The following is a 20,442-nucleotide window of genomic DNA, read 5'->3' on the forward strand; positions in this document are numbered from 1 at the left end:
GTACCGGTCCTCAGTTGGTAGCATTGGTGTTCTGGAGAGAGTGGGGTGGGTGGCCGGTGCTGTAGAGCTGGCCAGTTCCCCCTTGACTGTGAATAAGGAAAAAAAGGCGTGTTAGCTTCTCAGGCAAAACGTAAGAATTGTGATTGTCTGTGCCTCCGGCCATATTGTGGCGTCGGCGTCGGTTAGATACGCAAAACCTTTTTTGACTGTATTAAGAACATTGTCAGCGGGCATTGGATGGTTGTACATAATTCAAAAAGCCATTGTACTTTTGAGGAAATTAACATTTGTAAGTTTTATACTTATCATTATCAATCAGAATTGTCTGACACCCCCGTCTGGGGTTCTCATGGTTTTGTTCCTCGATTTATGCTTTGAGACCTTGCATGGTCATTATAATTGCCTTTAGCACTGCTTACACGTTTTAAATTGTCCAGAATTGTATCCTCTACTCCAGTTCCAGTATTGTTTAGGAACTGCGTCTTATTTGTCTTGGACATAGTATTGTGAACAGTTTGTCTATATTATTATTCAGTTATATATATATTGTTAATAGCCCTGTCCCTATTTTTATTTAGATATATGTATATTGCATATTATTTGTCTTGGACACATTATTGTGAACAGTTTGTCTATATTATTATTCATTTATATATATATTGTTAATAGCCCTGTCCCTATTTTTATTTAGATATATATCGCATATTATTTGTCTCGGACATATTATTGTAAACGGTTTGTCTATATTATTATTCATTTATATATATATATTGTTAATAGCCCTGTCCCTCTTAGTAATTAGTCATTTATTGCGTTTCATTTGTCTTGGACATAATTGTGAATATCCTTTGTTTATTAAACACGTATTGTTAAAAGCCTTGTTACTATAATTCAGCACATATATGTATATATTCAGTAGCAATTGCCTGAACCTACTATTGTCAATCTCCTTGTATGCATTATTAATCATTTATTTTTATTGTTTACTTTATTGAATGGACTATTAATTGATCTGTAATTAAAAAATAAACTACAATTAGGCTTTTCATTGATAGAGGTATTTCAAGTGTCGGTGGCGTCCCCCACCCTCGATCCTTCCCTGACCAAGTTATATTGAAGTCGTCGTTCCTTTTATTTTCTGTACTATTGCCCCCTCCCCCTATTTGAAAATTCTTCAGAAGTAATAAAAGGTTTTGGAAGTTAGGTGGCAAATAATGTTTTAGAATTTTGTTTGGGTTAGTTAAGAGAGATAAGAGTTTTATATGTTAAAAGTTTTCTTTAGTGGAAGGAATAGGGTTAATTTATTTAGAGGACTGTAGCATTTACATGGGTATTGTTAGTGATGGGTCTCTTGGTATAGGTATGTAGAAGGGAAGGCAATGAATGAAGGGAGGCAGGCGTAGAGAGAGACGGACAGAAATATGGGAATGTGTGGGGAGATGTATTGGCGGAGCAGCGAAGAAGCGTGTGAGGCAGTGAGAGCAGTGAAGTAGGCAGAACAGGCAGTTAGCCGGCGCGGGCAGGCATATATGTAGGTAGCTAGTTGTAAAGCGATGCACACCAGCCAGCCAGTACATTGAGAGTGAGCTAGGGAGACTAGCTGTGTGGTTGGCTAGGAGGATTTCCTGGAAGGTTGAGATAAATGAAATAATGGTTTTTATGTAAGAGCAGTATAAGTTTGAAAATTGATTGATTAAAAAAATGAAGAAATGCATAGGTAAAGGTTATGTGTAAATTAAAGGGTACTTGTAATGAAATTTTGGGAAAATGGAAATAAAATATAATAGATTTAAAGAAAGGAAGAGAAATGGAGAATAAGGCAGACAGAGCAACATACTAGCATAGGTATTCAAGGTAGTTTTGTTGGAGTTTGATTTTGTTGAATTTTATGATTAATATTTATTTAATGGGGAAAAGAAGTGTTTTTTGTATTAAGGAGATAGGTAAGTATTGGAATAGTAGTGATTTTGGCTTAGCGGAAATGGTAGCTAGCTACGTAGGTAGCGACACTTGAAAAGAGATGTTTTCTTTGGAAATAACGTGAAGACACTGACTCCAGCAACTGTCCTGCTGGTGGCGCTAGTGTCGATTATCACTTGATTTATTGTTAAGAATGAAAAATAGAATTGAATAGAATTTGATATACACAAGTTTATTTGATAGAGGAGGAAAAGAGATGTAAATGAAAGTTGAAATGACTTCTGATTTATTAATTTGTTGCTATTAAGGTTACATACGCTTTTGAGGAAGTGAGTGAAGCATAAAAGTACATAAGTAAAATAAAATAAGAGTAATAAAAGTTGTTAAAAAAATGAAATAAAATAAATAATAATAATTATAAGTTGAAATAGGATAAGTAAAAGGGACATGGTTGGAAATAAAATATAAAGTTGAAAATAAGATAAAAAGTTATGAGGAGAGAAATGAAGATAAACTAAAAGAAAGTATTCTCCGAAAAGAAAACTTGTAATTCTAAGAGACTGTTTACAATAATTGTATATGGCATTTACCTGATGTTTAGATTTTATAGTTTTTAATTTTTCAAAGAGAATTAGAAATAAAGGAGGATGAAAAGGTGCTTGTAAAAAATTGGAAAGGAAGTAAGATGTAAGGTGATGGAGAGTTTTAGATTGGAAAAGAAAAAACATGATTGAATGTTAACAAGAAGAGGAGGAAATTAAGGAAATATCATTACAGTAAAATGTATATGTGGATCGGTTAAAATAAAGTTTTGTGCATTTTATTGTGCAAAGACGTATTTGAGTAATGAAGGTGAGTTTTATAAGATTGCAACCTAAATGGAAATACATTTGATTGATAGCTAAATTAGAGACATGTGTGTAAAATAGTTTATATCTGCTATTGAAAACCTCTGATAGGAAGTTATTTATGAGTTTGCTGATGATGTTTTTCTTTTCTTTTGTTAAAATGAAAGGATGGTGGGTAAGTAAAAGATGGAATGCACCAATAGACGACATTGTGCTCTGAATGAAAGATATGCAAGTTTTATTATTATTTCATTTGTGAGGATTTATTGAATATAAAATATTATAAGAAACATAAGGCAGACATGTACTATTCATTGTGAGTATTTTAATGAAGAAATTATAAATTGACTTTTAAAGGGAAATTATAATGGGCGAAAATGGAAATTGTAATGGAAGTAAGGAATTGGGAGTAGTTTTTGGAAGGTCTAGAGATTGTAATTGTACAGTTTGAAGCAAGTGGAGATAACTGTGAGCCCAGATTTGTGAGTAATAGAGTAAAGTGAGCACACGTCCTGATTTTGGCGGGACAGTCCCGCCGATTTTGAAACATGTGCCGCTTTTTAGAAAATATCTGGATTTCTTATTTTAAATGTAGTGTAGAAATTTATTAAGTATTATGGTGAATATAAAGAAATTAAAAAAGCACATAAAATGCATACAGAGTAAACTAAATTAGGCAATGTAGCAAGTAAGATTTACTCGGTGGTGTTGGATGATTGTCGTTACGTCTCGTACATTGGGATCGTCTAATTGGGTGACATTAAAAAATGAGATTTTATGGGAATATGTGTAAAAATGTTTTGAATATATTAGTAACGATTTTGCGAAAAATAATATTGTGAGGTGTGATTGGTAAAAAGATATGTTAGAGATGAAAAAATGAAATGTTGCTGTCTGCAAATGTGGAAAGAGAGAAAAAATGGACGGAGTTATTGCTTGATTTTAAACAGAATAATATTGCTTATGAAAATATTTTGAAAATTGTGGAATTGGCGCTTTCCCTTGCAGGAACAAATGCAGCAAGAGAAGGTGTTTTTTCTAGTATCAATAAAATATGGACAAGTGAAAAAACGCAGTTGAAGAGTGCAAGTTTAAAATGTATGGATTAAAGTGTAAAATATAATTTGACCAATTGATGTGAAATATTTGACATTTTAATAAATGATGCGAATCTATTGGAAAATATTGACACGGATGAAAAATATGACGGTGAAAGAAAATGGTAATTTTTTTAAAATAAAAAATTTAATTTGATTAAAAATCATGATGTTGAAATTATGATTTTTTACAAATATTTTTATAGTTAGCAATAATTAATAATAAATAGATTTTTGTTAAAATATATGAATGTATAGAATAAAATATATATAACTAAATTGTAATTGTCATTTGATTCTATTTGTGCGGCTTTTTCTCAATGAAAATGTGGTCACTTTACAATAGAGCATTGTTGGTTTGAGGATAGAATTGAGTATGTAGTTTCTTTCTAGTTTGGTGAAGTGTTGCCGCAGAATTGAACAAAATAGACTTTACTTTATTGAATGCCAGTTTCTCTGCGTTGGCGAAGTACGAGTACTTTGAGGCGTGGAAATATTTACCATTAGAAGTAATAGGTAATGAAAGAGATGAAGAATTTGAATAGGTAATATTAGGGAATTTCTTTTTACGAGTACTGTTTGAAAAATGTATGATTTTAGTTTTACTTGCATTAAGAGTGAGGTCTTTTAAACAAGAGTACTGTTGGAGTATGAGCAAGTGAATAAGAGAATTTGGAAAAAGAAGTATGTGATGTGCGTAAGGTATTAAGATGATCTGATTGTTGCGGTATATTGAAGAGAGGTAGCGCGTTTAGACTTGTAAAATTGTATCATATCGGAAGTAAATAGATTAAAGGGAAGAGGAGATAGAAATAAGTTTTGATTTAGAGTTTGTATTAGATCAATTAAAGGATTATTTGAAAGAATTGGGAAGAGTATTAATATTAATGAAATGATTTGAGAGCAGTTTGGGTGTTGGCCAGTAGTGATGGGCTATTTGAGCGGACTCGTTGCAGTGGTACGAGTTGATTCAAATGCCTATTTAAAAAAAAAGTGATTCCGCCCCGCTGCAAAAAATTGAGGTAAATTAAAATGAAAATGAGGCAGGAAGGATTAAAGATAAGAAGAAATGTGAGGGAATTTAGTAAAATATATGATTAAAAGTTAGGTTTGCCATTTAATAAGAAAAGTATATTTGTTGAAGACACATTAAGTACTATCCCTAATTTGCAATTGCTGTGATAAATATAAAATGAAGAAGGTAAGAGAAAAATAGGCTACTGAAATATAAATTAAAGCAATGCAGTTTTGTGATTATCTAGCTTGACTGGAGTTAACTTGCTTGAATTGAAGAGGATTGAAGATAGAGAAAGGGAAGTATTGGATAGAAATTGTAACTGTTGATAAAATAACGAGGTAACGAGGACTGACTCCTCCTGCATACTAGATCTTTGTGTGTTTATATTTTATTTGAAATTGTTGGTATTTTATAAGAGTAATGGAGAAAAAGAAAGAAATTTGAAAAATGAAAATGATGTTAAGAAAGCGTTATAATGTTTTTTGTATTGAAATGAAAGGAATATTTAAGTAAAAAATATTTCCAATCGATGAATGTTTGTGAAATAGATGAAGTGTGGGAGGGATGGTGAAAAGGAGTGTAAAAGGGGGGGGTCAATTAATATAAAACAAAGTGTTCGACCATTCCAATTTTAATTTAGTTGAAGAAGGATCAGGGGTGGGGGACACCACCAACACTTGAAATACCCTTAGAAAAAATATAATTAATGTTTATTTAACAATTAAGGTATAAATGACAACGTTTACAATGCACTTAACAAAAGGAATAAAGTCTATATTACAATTAAAGAATAAATGACAACTTACAATGCACTTAACAAAATGAATAAATTCTATATTTAATTCTTTCTTAATTACTAGACACGGTATTGGGGATAATTATTCAAGGAACAATTAATATAACGAGAGTTCTGACTCTCTTTTAGCGCTAATACCAGGCACGGTATTGGAAAGGATAGTTTTGACAATGTATTAAATGTACAGGGCTGTGCACAGGGAATTCTCTAGTTACAAATACCATACAGGTATCCTGACATAAATTATTATTGGAATCATCAGAACCCCATACGGGGGTTGCAAGTAATTTTCTCTTAATAATGAATGTACAAGACTTACATACATGTCAGATACAGAAGGTACAATAAATGATAACAATATGGCCATTAAAGTCCAATTCTTAACAGACAATCTCTCCTCATTAGCACTGGCACATGTTCCTCCGGCGGAAGGACGCCATCAATTTGGCGGACCGACGCACAGCACTCAAAGTCAGTCTGCAGTTCCATCTCTGTTGAGGTGCCCAAGGGCAACTGAACTTCCTTGCACTGGCCACCATCCCCACTATGTCCATACTACCAATGCTGCCAACGGACAATTGACGCTCAAAGAAAATTCTGGTCAAGGGGGGCCGCAACTCCTTGCGAGGATCCAACATTACACGTAACTTGGTGGTCCTGACAAGGACCAGTTACAAAAATACATCGGCCCACGAATCGCTCATGGCGCTCCCCAGCGGGGAAACCACACAGTTGAGTGGCCCTGAAAAAGGGCGATCTCGATGTTGGGTAAGGCCGCTCCGAGAATAGCTTGAAGACAGCGCGAGCCCACAGAATAAGGGAAGTGAGAGTAATACCAGTGAACCGGCTTTGGGAGCCCCGGCAGTGTGGCCAGCACCCCGATAAACCCCGGTACCAATTGGCCTGGTCCTCGCTCGTATCTCACTCTGTGGTAGCGCTGGTGATTCTGCTTGCCTCTGTAGCTGGTGAACTAATGCGGCTCTTTCTACTGCACTTTCTTCTTTCTTCAATATATATGCAATAAGTGATGGATATTTTTTTTCTGGTCCGGTACAGAGATCCAGGTGGTTTTTAAAGTAAGGCCCAGTCAGCAACCTTCAAGCTAGTGTAGCTATTGTTGATGTTTCCATGTTGAAAAATTTTCGTTGACTCATGCAGACACGGCCGATTCTGCCCTTTATATAGCAAAGCCGACCGTGCCGTGCGCTGGCGACGCGACTGTGTCGCTATCTCTGTACCGTCCAAAGAACCAAACTGCCATTCCAGAGTGTTGAGAAAGACTTTTAAAATGGGCTATTTGCCTCTTTTTTTATTTTATTTTTATTTATTAAAAAAAACATATACATATAAAAATACATTGCTTATATTTACAAAAATTATGTAGCTGTTCAATTATATAGCAAAGTAAAGTTGGGGTTCCAACAGTGATTATTTGGTTAATGTTTTCGTTAGGGACTGCAGTTAAGAGATGATGGACATATTTGTACATAAATGGTATTTGAAAGGAAAGTTGTTTAAGGCAAGTGTGAAGTATTGTGTGATTATGATGTCCGTTAATATTGGGCTGAGACAAGTTGCGATGGCTACGCGGAAATTTTGTTTGTAGAAATGTTGTTTGTAGGAAAAATAGCCTCGGTGACAAGAATGTTTGAAAAGTTGTAGAAAGTTGTGAAGCGGTATCTGTGTGTATTGTTTTATGGTGTTGCATTTTTTGGGAATTATGTTGAGTACTAATTGTGTACTCTTTAACAAAAACTTACAGTTTAAAATGTTAAGCATAAGGGTTGATTGAACGCCAAAAGGTACACAAATCAGCAAGTACCCAACATTTCATTAACACTTCATTGATATTATTTAAGTAATTTTACTGCATTAATTTTCATTAATATTTTTTAGAATTTATTAGATGTCACAGACGCTTATGCTGGCCATTTTCATCTACAAAATATTTGTTCCAAGTAGCACTGTAGATTGATTGTAATATCTATTTATCTATAATAATCAAACTAATAATAACAGGTTAAAAAGAAAAACGTGATAAAAAATAAAAAAAATTTTTAGGCTAAAAAATTCAAAAACTTTATTCAAAAAATGCTTACACCAATATACATCAATGATTTTGTTTATTTTATTTATTTATTTTTATTTTTATTTTTAAATAAAAATCGTAGGTTTAAGTTCATTCTTCGATTAAACTAATTGTTACTTTATGTAGTAGTCAAACGTTGATAATTATAGATAATAATTAATCTGACTTTATCATAAATAATATAGTTTTCTTCAATTACATTTTCAATCTAGGTTTTCTTGCCACAATGTTGTACATACGTAATATAAAATAAATAAGTTATTCATTTTTTACTAGCTTGCTGCCTTCAACAAAGACTCGTTATGATGCATTTTTGGATTATTATTCAAGTTTTCTAAAATAAGAGAATTTAATAGTAATTGTTATAATTTGTATCATTTTGCTTCAGTAGAACATTTTTATGAAATGTATTTTCTTAAACTTGTATATCTCATTTTTGAAATTTTCTATTTATTTCATTTTTGCTGTTAGTATGACGTAGTTTACATTAACAGCTAAGGGAAACCCCACCTCCTGCCCACATAGCTGTCACGGTTAAGTAAGCCATTCTTACACCGGATCATACGAGAATCAAACGTATTTCATTATTGTATTTTATGAATTTTATAGTTTTTAATTGTTCATTTTTGGGTCTATTCATTCTCTTTAACTTAATACCACTCATTGATAATGAATGTAAGTGTTGTTTTCAATGGTAAAAATTATTCAACTATTTCACTTTTTACTTGATTTTGATTTACGGAACTTATTATTATTTATTATTTGTTGCATTATTATTCTTTATTTTAAAAAAAGTATTAATAATTGAAAGAAAAAGTAAAAATGATCAATTATAACTTCACTTGTAAATGTACGGGCATAGGGCCAGGTCATGCTTTCTATCGGATTTTGGTGGTACTGCACTGCTGCAATTGTGAGATGTGTATGGGAGCAATGAATAGATTTTTATTTTAAATTATGGTCAATAATGTACATATTTCTATTACTTCTTTCATTTATTTAAGATGTAGTACTAAAATGGTAGCTGAACAAGAACAAAATAACAAAAACCAAAACACAATATTTATTTTATCTTTTACAACACAACATAAACATAACATTGATCGCAAGCAATCGCCATAAGACACATAAGACGCCAACTTGACTTTTTCTAGCGCGCACACCAGCGCTCCACATGGCATTATTATTATTTACTACTACAGTTTTAAGTATGATTTTTGAAGAAAGTTTATGAGAATAAATGATTAAGTGAGTATTTGAAGAAATAAATAATGTTGAATTGTTTTAGGAAAGAAGAAGGGTGGTGAAGTGAGAAGGAGCGAGTATAAAGCCCGACCCCAGCCCGGTGAAGAGGCATTTGACTAGTAAGGGAGAATACAAGCGGACCGTACGGGAATCAATGTAGATTTAATTTTAATTTTTGAATAGAAATAAATTTGTGATAATTTTTGTTTTGTTTAATAATTTAGTTAAAGTCGATGGGATTGTTTGATGAATGTTTTTATTATGAAAAAAGTAAATAAAAGAAGAAGAATGAATTGAATTTTGATATATGTAGATAGAGTGCGTAAGAAAAGTTTACATATTTGTGTTTTATCTCGGTGGGAAAGGATATGTGAAGTGGGTTGTTTGATTAATGTTTGGAATGTTAGGATATGAAAATGGTTGATTATTTAATTTAAGTATTAATGTGCGTTGTGACACACGGAATGGTAGAGGAGTTAGCCCCGTTTATGTAAGGCCCGATGGAAAATGATGATTACTTAGTGATGAAATTAGTGTGTAAATGTTGGGCCGATTATGATAAAATTTGGTAGGGTTAGGGCTCCCCTACGTAAGATGAGAGCGACGTTGTGCTGATACAGTTTTTAAGGGGAAGTATAGGAATGGTTTTAAATTATGGACAAGTGAAGAGATTTGAATGAATTGGAATGTAAATATTGTGGAGATTTGCACTTTTAAAGTGTGGAGGAGGGGAGTTTGGCCGACCGTTTGTAAAACTATGATTAGGAATATTTGTAAAAGGGTTTGTGGGATTTTGATAAAATTTAGCAGGAAGTAGTGATTAAAGGTGCTGTAGGTGGCTGTGAAGTGCGATGATGCTGTTACAGGTACTAAGAGGAAGTAGTGAATGAGTGAAGGGATTTACATGAATGAATTGTGGTTGGATTGAAAATGATTGCCTTTTAGGGAGCAGTAGTGTAATTGGAGTTTATTTTTGTTACTGCTTTTAAAAGGAAGTAGTGAAATGGGAGTTTAATTTTGTGTATCTTTTGGCGTTTAATCAACCCTTATAGTTGAGTTTTGAAAGTGTAAGTTTTTGTTGAGGAGATACATATATTTAGTAAGAATAGTTTGAGATTTTGACTGTAATAAGTGTTTATTTTGAAAATTTGTGAAATATTGTGGGGTATGTAGACACTGTATGTATATTATAGAAATTTGTGAATATAGAAATATAGTTGAGAATTTGTATGAATGTATAAAATTGATTGTACATTGATGAAATATGATGAAGAAAGAATTAAAGTATGATGTGTGTAGTGAGTGGTATGTTTTGTGAGGGAAGTAGAAGTGGTTGTGTAGTGTGTGAAGTTTGATTGAAATATGTTTGAAAAAAATGAATTTGGTTGTTGATTAATGTGTGTATAATTTGAGGAAAGTTTGTTTGTTTGTTGGTTGGAGTAGTTTATTTGATGCGTGATTATGGCGCGAGTTTGGTGAAATTGTAACCAGATGGAAGGTTTGAGTGAGTGTGTTTTGGTTGTTTAATGTTTTTGAATGTAGTGAAATTGTGTATTTTGATTAATATTAGTGTTTAAAGAATAGTACTGTTATGATTAGTTGTTTGTATTGATTATGAATATTGAGAATATAGGTACTATGTTTGTTATTTGATTGATATAAAAAAAGAAATGTATATTTTTGTGGATGATACTATGTAAATTTTTGAAGAATGAAATGAATATATTAAAGGAAAATAGTAATTTTTTGATTGTGTAAAAATAATGACATTGTTTATAAGAAAGTTTAGGTGTAGAAAGAAATAAGAGGAAGTGTGGCTGTGTGTGGTTGGGAAATGAAGGAAGTAGTGAAAGGTTTTGGAAGTTAGTTTTGGAAATAATGTTTTATAATTTTGTTTGGGTTAGTTAAGAGAGATAAGAGTTTTATATGTTGAAAGTTTTGTTTAGTGGAAGGAATAGGGTTAATTTACTTGTAAGATTGTAGGATTTACATGGGTATTAGTGTTGGGTGAGTTGATGTAGGTATGTAGAAGGGAAGGCAATGAATGAAGGCAGGCAGGCGTAGTGACGGACAGAAATATGGGAATGTGGGGAGATGTATTGGCGGAGCAGCGAAGAAGCGTACGAGGCAGTGAGAGCAGCGAAGTAGGCAGAACAGGCAGTTAGCCGGTGCGGGCAGGCATATGAATATGTAGCTAGCTAGTTGTAAAGCGAGGCACACCAGCCAGCCAGTAGAGTGAGAGTGAGAGTGAGGTAGGGAGACTAGCTATGTGATTGGCTAGGAGGATTGTGGTTGAAGGTTGAGATAAATGAAATAATGGTTTTTATGTAAGAGCAGTATAAGTTTGAAAATTGCTTGATTAAAAAAATGAAGAAATGCATAGGTAAAGGTTATGTGTAAATTAAAGGGTACTTGTAATGAAATTTTGGGAAAATGGAAATAAAATAAAATATAATAGATTTAAAGAAAGGAAGAGAAATGGAGAATTTTGAATGATTTTGTTGAATTTTATGATTATTATTTATTTAATTGGGAAAAGAAGTGTTTTTTGTATGAAGGAGATAGGTAAGTATTGGAATAGTAATAGCGGAAATGGTAGCTAGCTACGTAGGTAGGGACAGTTGAAAAGAGATGTTTTGTTTGGAAATAAGATGAAGGCAGTGACTGGAGCAACTACTGTCCTGCTGGTGGCGCTAGTGTGGATTATCACTTGATTTATTGTTAAGAATGAAAAATAGAATTGAATAGAATAGAATTTGATATAGACAATTTATGTGTTTAGTTTATTTGATAGAGGTTAATTTATTGCTATTAGGGTTACATACGCTTTTGAGGAAGTGAGTGAAGCATAAAAGTAGATAAGTAATAATAATAATATTAAGGAGAAAATATAAAAATAAGAATAAAATAGAAATACAAAAGTAAAATAAAATAAGAGTAATAAAAGTTTTTAAAAAAAAATGAAATAAAATGAAAAGAAATAATAATAATAATTATAAGTTGAAATAAGATTTGTAAAAGAGAGATGGTTGGAAATAAAATATAAAGTTGAAAATAAGAAAAAAAGTTATGAGGAGAGAAATGAAGATAAAGTAAAAGAAAAGTTGTAATTGTAAGAGACTGTTTAGAATAATTGTATATGGCATTTACCTGATGTTTAGATTTTATATTTTTTATTTTTTTAAAGAGAATTTCTTTTGGAGGATGAAAATTGGTTGTAAAAAATGGAAAGGAAGTAAGATGGATTGGAAAAGAAAATGCATTATTGAATGTAGACAAGAAGAGGAGGAGGAAATGAAGGAAATATGATTGTAGTAAAATGTACAGTGACTGCCATTAATACTACATAGAAAAGTTTGTATTTTTTTTGTTTTAAATAACATTAGCAACATGTGTAGAAATTATATATAAGTATAAATGGATGAAATTGCAAACTGTTGGGTAGGACTTTTTGAAAAAGTGTAAAATAAGGCTGTGAAAAATATTGGGACACCAGAAGTGGTAGAGTTTAAATGTTGAATATTTAAAATCTGCTACTATTTTGACTTACAACAGCCGTGAAAGGATGAGGCATGGATGAAAGAAGTTTTTGGTTAATTGAGGTGGTGTTTTTTGCCATTGTTGCAGGAAACATGGTTTTAATGAATTTTTGTTAGATATTACTCGTTTGCTTAAAGCACTAGCTAAATATTGGCATAAATGTTGAATGGTATTAAGATGTGGAGACTGCGGAGAGGTTTGTAAAACTTTTGGGCAACTATATATTTGGGGTGGTTATCTTGGTAGAATTTAAAAGAGCCTAAAATACGCAATTTTGTGTCACTTTTTTTGAAATTATTTTTTAATATATTACTATAAACGATGAGACTGAAAAAGATAAAATTTTGATTCATCGCTAGAGTATATGATTGCAAAAGTGACTATTTGCATTAAAATATTTTTCGGCAAATTTCACTCTCTTAATAGGATTTATGTTACTGACAAAAGAATCCTTGGAGGCTACCCTACGATGTTAGTGGAGTTTTCTTAGCACTCTGCGAACATTTTTTGCTCTGTGAAGAAGTGAAAAATTTGACATTGAAGTTTGGGAGCACTAAGTCGGTGATCTTTTTGAATTCTTTTAATATATAACGCTGCTATATATATTTAGAAATTGTATAAATATTGGGGCAAAAGCTTGGACAAACTATGAATTATAATAGTGTGCCAATATTTATGAGAGGTAGAATTTGCACTTATTATTATATATATTTTTTTTTAATCTACGAAAACATTTTTATGTACTTGATAAAATAGTTTTTATGAATTAATAGTAAGTATAAAATGAAATGAATTTATAAAAATTTGAATAAATTCGGTGGCACTTTTAATTTTGGTCAATTTTTAACTTGTGTATGTACTGTCTGTCTGAATATTAATGGGAGTGACTGTATATGAGGATGGGTTGAAATAAAGTTGTGTTTATTTTATGGTGGAACGAGTTGATTGAAATGGGTATTTTTAAAAAAAGTGATTCCGCCCCGCCCGCCCGAAAAAATTGAGGGAAATTAAAATGAAAATAATGAATACTGTAGTGGTTTACACTAAAATAAAAGTGACTTGAGGCTAGTATGTAGAAGTTGACTGACACTAGCAATTTGATTGGTTAAATCGACTGGAAGAATTGGTGGAGTTGAATGAGGAGTGATTTAAATGTTTTTGAAAGCGGACGGACTGGTTGGATTTTTTGGTTGAGTGAATCTAGCGAATAGAAAATGGTGGAGCTGGAAGCGGAGTTGAGTAAGTAAAGCAGTTAGGTAATACTATTTTTTAGGTGAGTTGACATGTACACGATTTAAGTTTGGCCAATGAAGATAAGAGAAAGAGCGTCCAGCCGCTAAGTTAAAGATTTGGCACACAGCTTTTTCTTTTTGTAAAATAATAAGATGTTTTTAAGATTGAAATGTTTGAGTTTTGTATTGGGCTTGGAGTTTGTCTTTAGACAGAAGTTGGGTATTAACTTGGTTAAAATTATGGAAGAAAAGTGTTTAGTTTGAATTAATGGGCGATCTAATTGAGACAGTCCGTGACAGTTTACTTTTTGAAGTTGTGTTGGGTGTTCCGTGATAGATTTGGTTTGGGCAAATGAAAAGTGTATTAATTTTATTGATGATTTTTATGTTAATTAACTGAGAGCATTTGCCTGTTGTTTTGTCCTTAAAGTTACGTGGTAATATAAAACTAGGTAAAAACTATTTGACTTGCTGAAAATTTGTATGGAATTGAAAATGAAGTGAATTGTAGCATGAGAAAATGATTTGTAGTAAAGATGTGCAAGTAGATTTTGCTTGGGAAACAGCAGATTGCTTGAATAAAAAGTGAATAAAATCGATTGAGAATCATGCCTGTGAGGTTGGTATGTTTAAACATGTGAAATATGGTGAAAATAATTTGAAAAAAGCATGGTTTGACCCGGAATGCTGTAAGTGTAAAACTTTAGTTGAAAAAAATGATAGAAGCTGGAAATGTAATAAATAACTTGCAAGCGTATATTATTTGTAAAAAAAACTATATGAATGTTATAAAGTTTAAAAAAGTTGAGTTGTAGGAAGATATTTGTAACAAAGTTTGAGATTGTAGGAAGAGTTGAGACTTTTGGAAAAGAATAAAATATACTAGAAGATACGAGGTTAAAATGCCTTCTCCCATTGCTATGGAAGCTTGGAATACCTATCTATTAAATTGATACCCTCCTAATATTTATTTATTTATTTATACTACATTAAAGCGTGAGGCTTATTGTAGGGAGTTGGGTAAAGTATTTACATAAGTATTTAGAAAATTGAAGAACATAAAACAAAAGAAAAAATGAAATTCCATAAAAAAGAAAGAGAAAGTAACATCTTTATCAGTATAATAACTTAGATAAAATAAAACCAATACTTAGTAATAATAATAATAATATTACAAGAAAATAATCTAAATGAACCAGCACAGGATACTAAATGAATTTTTGAATATTATAAAATCACACATTTAGGTTTATAAATTTTTTTTTATAATCAGTTAAATTTGTAACATTAATTTGCTTAAGTTAAGGCTGCTATGAATATAGAAGTAAATATGATGAATAGAAACAATATCCAGTATGGTGATGACATTACTACAGTCGTCCACATTCTTTATATATTTACTTAAATATTTAGTTCTAGCTGTAGAATATAAAGGACAGTTTAGCAGAAAGTGAAGAATATCCTCTCTATGTGGAAGTGAGCAACAACGGCATTGTTCTTTGTGGAAAATAAACTTTTCACCTTTAATGTATAGTCTGGTATGGTGCTTGGAGGCTAAACGTAACTGACAGACAGCTCTAATTTTGTTAATATGAGTGTTAAATAATATATATGAGTGATGAAAATTGAAATAACAGAAACTTGTATAATAATTATTATAACTAGAACTGATAACTTTGTCAATATCTTGACTTAACAAATTGTTACTGTACGCAAATAGCATATTATGAAATTCACTTTCAATTAACTTGACATCTTGATCATCAGATCTGGCAATAGAGGTTAAACAGTTTCTGAAGTCATGGGTCGAGTTAAAGGGCAAGTGAAAAGTATGGAAGAGTGCAGCTAGTCTGTTGTAGCAGATCTTAGGGGTTCTATCATGTGACATATTAAGCACCATTTGAGCATTCTCTTAAATATCTTCAATTGGGTGTGAATACGCCAGTTTGGGGTTGATATAGCTGCTAATATTGAATACGATTACTGCTTGAAGTTAGATGTTAGTGAGCCTCTCTTAGACAATGCTATTAATGCTAATGAAATGGCAGGTTGTTTAAAAAGATGTAAACTAGGTAAAGCTGGTGGGCAAGATGAAATAAATGATGACTTTTTTTATAAATTGACCTGAAAATTGGCTACTTTATTTGGAAGTGTTTTTTAATAAAATAATGGAATGTGAAGATATTGGTGTAAAATAGTGATGTTTATGTTGGATAAAAAAGGGGATAAAATGTGCAGAGATAACTACAGGGGTATTGGTGTGGTTAAGATTTTGACTGAGATAATTTTAAGTAGGAAAATGTAGTTGCAGAGTTTGTGAACTCTATAGCTGAGATAAATTATGGTATTAAAAAGAGAAATGTTGATTGTCTTTTGGTAGACTTGCAAAGAGCATTTGACTGGTTTTGTGAGTATTAGAGATAATAATGGATATTGTATAAAGGTGAAGCTGAAGGAAGGAGTAATTGAGGGAGAAATTTTGAGTGCCATTTTTTTGTAAGCTATTCGTATCCGATTTGGAGGGTTATTTGAGAATTGGAATTGATGAGAAAAAGGATATTATCCTATTGGGTTTTTGGAGATAGCCCCTCCGATTTAAGAAAGAAATGAAAAGTATTAGAGTGCTATTGAAGCTTAAAGAAATTGCAGGTTAATAGAGGGAAAGTTAAAAGTTGTGAAAATGTTGACTTTGGTTGTTCCAGGCTGGAGATGGTTTGGTATTTTAATTATTTGGGCATTACATTTTGTAGATGTTGACTTTTTAAAGAGGCTAAAGATGAAGGAAGCGGTTAGGAAGGCGAACTGTGCAATGGGCTGATTGTTTAATATTTTTTAGAAAAATAATTGAAAATGTTGGGAATGAAGAATGTATGTTTTTAATTGAATAATTAGAAATGCTGTGCTGTATGGTGCTCCCGTGTGGATGCTGTAGAATGTAGATTTATTAAAAGAAGGTTAAATGTTAACCAATGTAGTGTGAAAATGTGTTTTTGAACATTGGTGAAGGTTGACAGTGAAAGGATGAATGATAAATTGAAGTGGTACTGACAATTGCGAAGTTTAATTAATAAATTGATTGCATCCTTTGTGTGGCGAAATAATTTGAGTAAATCTGATTTAGACTGTATCGTTGATAGATATAGGGCTTATTTATTTAATGAAGATGTTGCCAGAGCTAGAAATTGTAATTATAGTAAAGATTTGCATGGAATAATTGGTAAAGAAATATTGTGGCAACCTTATCTCCTGTTGGATATTGCTGTAAAATATAAAGGCCTATTTGCTGAGCTAAGATTAAATGGGAAACATTTTTAAAAATTTACTCTAGACAATGTAAGTAAGTTTTAAAATTAGTGGTGAAAATGTTTGTAAGCTGTGCAAGAAAGAGGTGGAAGATGGCAGGGATATTTTTATAGGGAAGCTTTTGATGGAGAGTAGTTAGGAATGAGAAGAAAGAAAGCCTTTTCCTGTTGTAGAAATACATGAATTTTTGGCTACAATTAATAGAATTTCTATTATTATTTTCTATTTGTTTATTTTAGTAGTGTATTCATTATTAGTAGTTGTGCGTTTTTTTTGTTATTAAAAATATAATTTAAAAAATAAATATGGTTATTGCAAAATGTATTATTTTATTTTATTTTTTTGTTTTTTATATTAAGTATTTTATTTGTTAAAGAAGGATTTTTAGTTATTCTTTATATGTTTAAGTTAAAAGTGTACTTTTATTTTATGTTTTTGTTTGTAAACAAACACAATTCCATTGTAACGACTGATAAATGTAAAATGTAATAATATGTTTTAAAAGGTTGATAGTAAATAAAAATTTCTTTGTTTATGAGTAATTATGATTTTGTTTGAATTTTATTTTATGGGAATAATTTGCTAGCCATTTGCAAATGAAGTTACAATAAGGACAAAACTGGAGTTTGTTTAATTTTTATATTTGACTGGCCTATTTTTGTTAATATTTGGTTAGGTTGTTAATTTTATATTTATGAGATGAATTGGAAATTAGGTAACTACTTGATGTGTTGACAGACTGGAATTAATAATAATGATAATAATAATAAATTGTTTATTAATCTTTAAATTATTTATTTATTGATAACTGTTTAAATACAATTGTATATAACAGTGAAATTTGACCCAACAAAAGAAATAAAGTAAAACTGTATAAATTATAAACATAAAGAATAAGTACATAACTTTTATAAATATAATAGAAAATTCCATATAATATTATAATCTCAATTAATCTTTAAATTATAAAATTTACATAATGAAAAAAAATAACCCTTAAAGAGACAAAGTGCATGGACATAAATAGTCCATCTGCAGAGTTGCACTAATTATAAGTCATACAATCTATTGACTTTCACAAAATACATAATAAAAAATAAAATGTAAAATTAATAGAAATTATAAATTCTGTTTGAAGAAAAATAGTGAAGAAAGAGAATTAAAATAAAAATACTCTTTTTTACATACACATACCGAATTAGTAATTGAATTGTTGGATTAACATTTTTCTATAATTACTAGCTGAAGGAATAAATTTATTTAACAATAGCCAATCAATCATTTGCATTTAATTGATCTATTAGTTGTGCCATGCTTAATTCTACTTTGCCAAAACATCTGACTCTAAATTCCCTGATAATTGGGCAAACCGCTATAAAGTGATTGGAGAAGATTCGGAAGGACTAATTGGTCCTTCCAAGACCCTGACGATGTTTGGGAGAGCAAAAGGAGTAAACTATAATTTGAAGACAGACAATAAAAGGGAAATTAACGTATTATAAATGTTGAGGACTTACATGAACTGGCATTACATGCTTATTACTATGGTCATGACCAAATATGAAATTAAACATCCAATGAACACAAAAAAAACTATCACAAACACGAGGTTTTTCACATAACCGGAAGAACGCCGACAGTATATTCCGTTGTTGAAGCCCACAGCATGAAAAAGGAATTCCTTGGTCAAGTGAAGCACAACCACCTGCACTTGGTCACGTACGCAGTCCCTGTCTCCTCCGTCCAGACCTCCAATGCAGCCAACCTTGCACTGCATCAAGCTAAATTTCCCACAAGGGGGCCGCACCTCCTTGCGAGGATCCAACAGTGATAAAGATTCTCCACAGCCCCCAAATTACACATGGAAGAGTAATGCTGTGCCTCTGTACGCGTTTTGTTGTAATTTAATTTAAGAAGCTGCCCTCTTGCTTTAAAAATATTACTCATTAGATAAAAATTATTGTCATCAGATTTATAATGCTTATCCAAACATAATTTAAGTTGTTTGTACAGAGAGTGAAAGGTTGAATGGAAAGCTTTTTTTAGACATTCTTCTTTAAACTCTTGATTATTTTCTCAAACAATCCATTGAACGAATCGAAATTCAACGATGGATTTCGTACTTGCAATACTTGTCCATTCACTTTTGCTGGGTTGCTGCACATAAAGGCACAGTTGGAAATGAGATGGCCGACAAATTAGCGAAGGCTGCCTCCAGGAACATGGATTTGGATTGTACATGTATAAAAATTCCGCGCTCAACTATAATCTGGAATTTAAGATGTGAAAGTATTAGTGAGTGGAATGAATGGTGGCAAGCGAGCGAGAAGGGAAGCACCACTAAACTCTTCTTCCCTACCATCTATGACCGACTGAAAGTGAGCCAGCTTCCGCTCGGCTTTAAGTTAACGCAGGTGCTGAGTGGCGATGGCAAGTTCCGACAATACCTTCATCGCTTGCGCATTATTAGTGATGCCAGCTGCCAGTGTGGAGATTTATCGAGTCAGACGGTCACCCATATTATTTTTGATTGCAGGCTGGTTGAAAATTTTCGCCTTCCTTTAGTTGGGGCTATGCTGTTAAATAACTTTGAATTGAATCACTTGTCACTGCTGCATACCGAAATTCTACCGTTATTTGTAAAATTTGTAAATAACATGAATTTTGATAAATTGTAAATTAAGTGAATCGACCCAAAAGTAAATTAACATTTTCATTTTATTATTTAATTAATTTTACTAATTTAATTATTTTATTGAATTATATTAATTTCAATTCTATTTCGGTTGATTCTGTAATTGTTTCAAGTTTCTATATATTTTTGCATTATTTCAATTTAATTTAGCTACTTTTATCATTTGATTATTTTAAGAGGCGTTTTCTAATTTCATTATTTATCTTTCTTTTCTCTATTTTGATTATTATGATTTTAATATTCTTTATTTTATTATCATTAAGTATTATCTTCTTATATCATTTAATTTAATATCATTTTGTTAGTATTATCAACTATTATATTCTACTCTAAATTATTATTTGATTATTGATGGTAAATGTTGTATACCTGCATGTATTATACATTGTATGGAGCATGCAGAAATAAAAGTTAAAAAAAAAAAAAAAAAATACTTGTCCAAATTTGTCAAGTCAGTGTCGCACTTTATTAACAGCTAAAAATATTGTTCTTTGATTTTGGGGTTTAGTTCTTTTAAAAAAACATAGGCTCAGCTCAGACTGGAATTAGTGAACGAGTTGTTGGAATGGATTCGAACCCTGGAACTGATTCAAATCCAACGACTCCAAACGCGATGACTAATTGGTTGGGCTGTTGTGTTATGCGTGGGGTGGGTAGGA

General features: G+C 31.7%; 1 long non-coding RNA gene across 1 annotated transcript; it reads left to right on the forward strand.

The window, feature by feature from the left end:
- The first annotated feature begins 8,329 nt into the window (after positions 1 to 8,329).
- LOC141447638 (uncharacterized) lies at positions 8,330 to 18,259 on the forward strand. The gene is made up of 2 exons (XR_012454492.1): positions 8,330 to 8,976; positions 9,057 to 18,259. It is a non-coding gene; the product is annotated as an uncharacterized lncRNA (long non-coding RNA).
- The last annotated feature ends 2,183 nt before the right edge of the window (positions 18,260 to 20,442 follow it).

The sequence above is a fragment of the Rhodnius prolixus genome, unplaced genomic scaffold (assembly GCF_049639745.1).
Source record: "Rhodnius prolixus isolate KJV_2025 unplaced genomic scaffold, Rpr scaffold_7, whole genome shotgun sequence".
NCBI classification, from domain to species: Eukaryota; Metazoa; Arthropoda; class Insecta; order Hemiptera; family Reduviidae; genus Rhodnius; species Rhodnius prolixus.